Source organism: Silene latifolia, chromosome 3, assembly GCF_048544455.1.
Source record: "Silene latifolia isolate original U9 population chromosome 3, ASM4854445v1, whole genome shotgun sequence".
Lineage (NCBI taxonomy): Eukaryota > Viridiplantae > Streptophyta > Magnoliopsida > Caryophyllales > Caryophyllaceae > Silene > Silene latifolia.
This window is the reverse complement of record NC_133528.1, coordinates 126,098,927-126,105,587: the sequence shown is the minus strand read 5'-3', so window position 1 is coordinate 126,105,587 and position 6,661 is coordinate 126,098,927. Positions and strand designations below refer to the sequence as shown.

Here is a 6,661-nt window from a genome sequence, read left to right as displayed (position 1 = left end):
TGTAATAAATACTTTCCTAGTTTAGCATAGTTAGAATAGCTTTTCTTTCCATAAATAAGTATATCGCTATTCTACGCTTTCAATGTTTCCTACTACCAGGATGTAAATATCAAATTTACCTCTTTAGGGAGTACTAGTGAATGAAAATCTGCTTCCTACCTTGTGCCTTCGTGTTGCTTGTTGTTGTTTTATTGTGAACGACTCTTTGCCTTGACTTTTCTAACAAGCCGTGTTTGTGGGATCGACACTAGGATCCCGACTCACACACCCGAGACCGATTACGAATGCCTAGTGCTTGACAAACACTAGTGCTTGACGCTCTCGTTGCAATCCTGTCGAGTGTTGCCGAGACCCGAGTATCATGCAAGTGAGCGATCCTTCACTAGTACGAATATCCTTGTTGCTTGCATCTTGCCTTGAGCCGGGCAAGGGTGCGCGCCACGATCCGACAAAAGTACCGGACCGTGACATTTGGTATTAGAGCCCGGTCTTCGGACGGGTTTCTGCATGCCGCATTTGTTTATCGAGATCGAGAAAATGGGCGAAACAATTGAGGATCGAGTGGATGCCTTAGAGATAGCTCGAGGGCGTCGTTATGCGGATGGCCGCGCGCCTCGAGGAGTTGCAGAAGACGGTTTGTGAACTCGAGACGAAGATGGACGGGATGAACACCCGCATCTAAGCGATCAGTGATGCGATCCTCGATGATCGGGAGGAAGAGATCAATCATCTCCACCGAAAGGTCGAGATGTTAGAGAACACTTGCGCCACGCTCGTGAAAGAGGTGGCCAATGACGGAAAATCTTTGGGGGGCCATAAAGTGAAGGCACCTCCACCTCGTACCTACGATGGGGCGAGGGATTCGAAAGCGGTCGATAACTTTATCTTCGATATGGAGCAATACTTCCGAGTAAGTGGGCTCGACGAAGACGCGGAAGTTGTCACGGCAAGCATGTATCTAGTCGACGATGCCAAGATGTGGTGGAGGGCTAGGTACAAGGAAATCGATGCAGGCACGATTACGGTGACATCGTGGGCCGACTTCAAGAGGATCTTGAAGGATCACTTCTACCCCAAGAACACGGAGTTTGTTGCTCGGAAGAAGTTGAAGGAAATCAAGCACACCAAATCAATCCGAGAATATGTGAGGGAATTCTCAGCGTGCATGCTCGAGATTACCGAAATGTCCGAGACGGACAGGACATTCGAATTCATTGACGGGTTGAAGAGATGGGCACAACAGGAGATCATGAGGCAGAATCCCAAAACTCTGTCTTCGGCCATATCGGTCACGGAGCGCCTGCTCGACTTTCATGGGGAGCGAGAGGCACCAAGAATTGTGGCACCAACGGGGAATACGGGTGCGTCACAGAGTGGGTACAATGGACAAAGGCCACAAAATAGCGCCATTTCGGTTGGGAACAGTCGGTTCCGCTCGTAAGGAAGTCATGCCCAATCGGCGAGCACTACGAACTCGCCCTAAAGCTCGTCTTCGAAGGCGGCACTAGTAGAAAAAACACCTATTGCGTCAGTGGATTTACGTCGGTTCTACAAAAACTGACGCAAAAAGTACTTAGTTTTGGCGGGAATGCAGTTTTGCCCTATAGTCAAGCTTTTTGTGTCGGTTTTTGAAAGAAACTGATATATATAATGCGTCAGTTCTCAGTAAAACTGATGTATTTGATCAAATATATCAGTTATGCTACGAAACCGACTTATTTGATATTATGTTTTTGCATCAGTTATACTTGAAACCGATGTAAATGATGTTTAATAAAAAACACAAATTCTTGTTTGTGACCGCACATATCCGTCACTCTTGAGTCACGGATACCATTTTACCTCACAAAGTACCCACTTTTTCTCTCTCTACAACACTATTCATGTGATCCTCTTTCTCCACTAACCCATTTTGTAACCATTTTAACTCACAAAATATCCGCCACAAATACCAAAGTTGGCTGGTGTGAGTGGTAAGGGCTCTCATCTCTTAAACAAGTGGTCAGGGGTTCGATTCCTGACTCTTGCGAATGAAAAAGCCAAACTTGGGAGGGGTCAACCCATTAAATTGCCTTCGATCTCGGGCCGGAGATTGCCCTACTGTCGGTAGGGATACTCCCTGTCAACACCAAAAAAAAAAAAAAAAAAAAAAAAAAATATCCGCCACAAATGATAACCCGTCAGAAGGGAGACCAATTGAATAAAAAAATCGATTAACCACACTCATCAGTCATCACCAAACCGTGATCACAACTCTCCAACAAACCCCACCCTTATTTTTGCTCTCTAGAAACCAAATCCCCAAAAATACTCCACCGCCTTACCACCACATCCTTACCTTTCTCGTCGACGGCCGCTCAGCTCTCTTATAGGTCGCCGGCGAGAACCTCCTTCTCCCATATTGTCTTCGATTGGAGTCCTCTTTCATCTCCTGTAGAATTTTTGCTCTTTTGAGGATGCCGTCTCTTTGGACGTGGTTTGGTGGATGCGATGAGTTGTTCTTCGTTTCTGAAATATATTGTTAACTCCTAAATTGGCAACTTTCTTCTTTCCCAGTAAGGTCAAGTTCTTCATTTCAGTCTTCTTTTCGTTTGAGGTTTATTAGATTAAAGTTGTTTTTACTTTATTATTTTTGTTTCCTTCTCCCTGATCTTTTATCTCTGTTGGTTGGATTGTTGTTTGCTGTATCTACATACCCTTATTGTAAATGTGGGGGAAAGGAAACCCTAACTTTTGGTATCTTCTTCTTCTTTTTCTTTTCACATCCCTTATTTCAGTCTACTGAACTTATAATAGCGCTTCCATTCAAGTTTTCGATTTTTTGGGTTACTTGAGTGTTTGGACAATTGTTATGTGAAATAAGTTTGTAGATTAAGGGTGTGTTTGGATTGAGTGATTTGGAGGGAAAATAAAAGGAGGGAGAGTATGGGATTTAAACTCCCTTGTTTGGATAGCAAATAAGGGTGGAGGGAAATGGAGGGGGAGAGATTTCGAGGGATACATTTTCCCTCCTCCAAGGCATATCAAAATCTCTCCACAATAGGCAAGATTTGGAAGGAAATTGTATCCAAACACCCACTCCCCATTTGCCCTCCCCTTCCCTTACCTCCCTTTCTCTTCCCTCCTTCCTCCTCCCCTCCCTTTCCCTCCGCGTTTGCTATCCAAACACACCCTAAATCGATTGATTGTCCTTGTTCGTCTTACTTTTAAGCTGCTTACTTAACACTTTATCAGCTTGAGTTGTGATTGGGCCACTTATGCGTTTCCAAATAACGATTAAGGGGATCTGGCTGTGTTGTTTAGTTGTTACCTGTGTTAAATACTTGAAAACGCTGACTGAAATGTTAAGAGGCAAGGGGAATCATGAGAGGAATCAATGTTTATTTTGGTTTTCCTAGTGGATAAGTTTTTCTTTCACACCAATAATTTATTTCTATTCTTTGTCATGGGTATAAACCAGGATTTCAGACGCTTATCTCTACAATTGATGGCCATCTACTTTGTCTTACGTCATTTTTGTGTCAATTTTCTTCTAGTTCCTTTTAATATATTTTTGTCTTTCAGACGCTTATCTCTACAATTGATGGCCCTAATTCTTGACTTTTAATCTTGTTGTGTATATAATTCAACCTTTTTTGATTTATCAGTTGGGTAATATAACAGGAAATGAGACTGATCTACATTGCTTTCTAAGCTTAGGGTTGTTAGTCATGTCTTGATGTCATATAGACAGATCTTTATGTCGAGTTTTGGGAAATTTTCTCCTCTAAATTAAATCAACTTTGTTAACTTCTTGTTGGTTTCTTGATATAAATTTGTTCTCAGTGCCTTTTCATAATAGATTTGGAGCCAATCTTTGGTCAACTTTAGTCCGGATAGCTTTATCTTGAAAAAGAATAGAGCAAATACTAAACATGTTTCACCTTCCTCTTACTAATCGTGGACAATGGAACTCGTGAAGGACTAGACAAGATCTTAAAAGCCGCTAGCAATGATCCAGACTCTGTTCTTCATTATGAATTTATGCAAGATTACAAGGTTGTCATGTACTTTCCATTTGCTTTGTTGCTGCGAGTCTCATCTATTAATTATTGACATCATAGGATTGTTGGCTGAGTGCATATGCTTCTGTGACTGCATATACTTGCTTTCCTTCTACTTTGTGTAATTTCCCATGGTTTTAGTATTCTCCATCTCTGAGCAGCTGACCCTTGTTATGCATGCTACTCTAAAAAATATAAGTTTAACCAATCCATCTATAAAGCTTCCAGATGCTATTTGTGAGTGTTCTACATCATTGCTAATGTTTGTGTTCTCCTATTTGATATGCTAGGCCACTTGAAGCATTTGGATGGACATATCGAAGAAGTAAGAGGAACTTAAAGTCTTAACTTTCTGTTAACTTTCACATTTTAAACCGTAACGGTATATGGAGTATCACATCCTCTAATCTTCTCTTTAAATTGACCAGGTTCCTTACTTTAGTCTACCAGCTAATGATCTGGTTGATGCCATTGGCTCATTGCTCCATTGTGCTACAAGTAATAGTTAGCTTTTCACTTTCTAACACCTAAATAATAGCTAAAGTCTCCATTGTCTTGTTAGCTATGCACTCCTTATTGCTTACTCCTATGATGAAACCGATACGAGAATTGTGTTACCAATTCCAGCATTCTCATTAAGTATGATGAAACTGTGACCATCTGTGTTATGAACTCCATGAAAATGGATGATATTTTTGAGGGTTTAGTATTTTGTAGATCAGTAAGCCTGTGATCACCAGGCCACCAATAATCATGACATTTATGGGTAGGACATACTCCCTTCATCCCAATCATTTGCTTACGTTTTATATTCTTTGTGAGAAGGAGTATTTTAAATAAAGGTAAACAAATAATTGGAATGAAGGGGGTAGAAATTAAAATCAACGATATTTGTTATGTTCTTGGCTCTGTCATTAGGATTGTTCATTTATTTTTCAATACTGACATTCTGAAGTTGCAGATTGTGGAGAAAGGACTAATGACTAAAGATGATTATGATGAAGTTAAAGTAAAGCCTTGAGTCCGTTTGAGTATGGACAAGTTCATCAACTTTCATACTTTTCTTGACAACCTGGTTGTCGATAGTTATCTAATAACTACTAGACTTTTAGGTGATCCTTCCTTCCCTGACCTTCTACTATGCTTTTTATTATGATTTATCATAAAATTAATGAGCTAAAACATTCTGAACTTGTCCCGTGATAGAATTTTGCTATATTGAACCTCTGTGAAGACAAGAATCAATATTTTTGTTTATATTTGGGGAAGGTTCAACAGTCTCACAACTCACTCTACTCGTTGATTACCCAACTAATAACATGGTGCTCCTAATAGCCTTAATGAAATATTTATCCTTTTGTATTTACTGATTCCAGATTTTTTTTTCCTCTTTTTTGTGAAAACAGATCACAAGAGTTGTTGATGACATTTGAGTAGGGGTTTCACTTCAACACTTTTAATTCTCGGAATTACAAGGTAATAACTTATGAAAAGTGAGAGATGTGTGTCAGGTCCAATAATCATATCTCAAAAGTGCTAATTGTCGAAAAATGTGTGCATTTTCTTCTCAATTATTCATTTTATGGCATGGGTTTGTGTTAATGCTATACAAGTTAGATCTTAAACTTTAGAATGTGATGTATTGTTGCTAATGTATAATGGTCCATTACATTTCTTCCTCACCTTTGTTGAAGAAAACTTCTTGGAACACTGTGCATACTGCCTTTTACTTTCGCTTTCGACTACTATGTGATAGAAATTTCTAGTGGTTAATGAGGTCATTATTGATGCTCAAATTGCTGAATTTGGCTGTTGACATTGGTACCGTAGACTATGGAACTGTCTATTGTTTTTACTTGGCCTAATTTTATTTCATCTCTCGAATATTGACATCGTGTTTTGTATACAGTCTCAGTCTGTGGCTTTCACGGCAGCGATATGAACTTATTATGGTTGTATTATGAAGTTTTGTTATTGCTGCAGGATATTGTTCGCTATCTTCTCGCTTGTTCAATAACTGGAGCAGACTGGGTTGCCATGTGATATATGTATTCCTTTACTACCCTGATCGAGCACTATTGACTTGATTATGCCCGGTTGAGACGTTGAGTTATGTTAGGTTTGTGGCATCTAGTTTGGATTGATATATAGTTTTATGTAAGTTTACTAGATATTTAGAGAATCTATCTATATATCTATATAAAAGAGAGTTTTTTCGAGCGATCTGAGAGCGTCCACATCATCAAAAATCTAGTATATATATATATAAAAGAGAGTTTTTTCGAGCGATCTGAGAGCGTCCACATCATCAAAAATCAATTTAGGAAAGTATAATTTTTAATGTAAAAATAAAGTGGAGAATCTTTTAATTATTATAATATGTATTTTTCCTAAATTATATTTAAGTGATATTTCCAATTTTTACATCAACCTTTTACATTTCATTTGGCAAAAAAATATCGTTAAAAAAATTATGAAAATAATATAATTAGCTTTATGGTAAAAAATGCTATCATTAGAGTATAGATTTCATATTCTTTGCACATATTAAAGATGGTGTACTTCGTAATACGTAAAATTGTGTACTTTTTAGTATGTTTTGTCCCACATTGGAAAAT

The 6,661-nt window shown here is 38.9% G+C and overlaps 1 long non-coding RNA gene across 2 annotated transcripts; it reads left to right on the top strand.

The window, feature by feature from the left end:
• Window positions 1-2,566: 2,566 nt before the first annotated feature.
• On the top strand, window positions 2,567-6,438 carry LOC141647986 (uncharacterized). Of its 2 annotated transcripts, XR_012545897.1 has the most exons (6): window positions 2,567-4,038; window positions 4,334-4,368; window positions 4,472-4,541; window positions 5,005-5,155; window positions 5,450-5,519; window positions 6,027-6,438. It is a non-coding gene; the product is annotated as an uncharacterized LOC141647986 (long non-coding RNA). The 2 variants fall into 2 exon arrangements; XR_012545896.1 differs by having other exon boundaries at window positions 2,567-4,368.
• The last annotated feature ends 223 nt before the right edge of the window (window positions 6,439-6,661 follow it).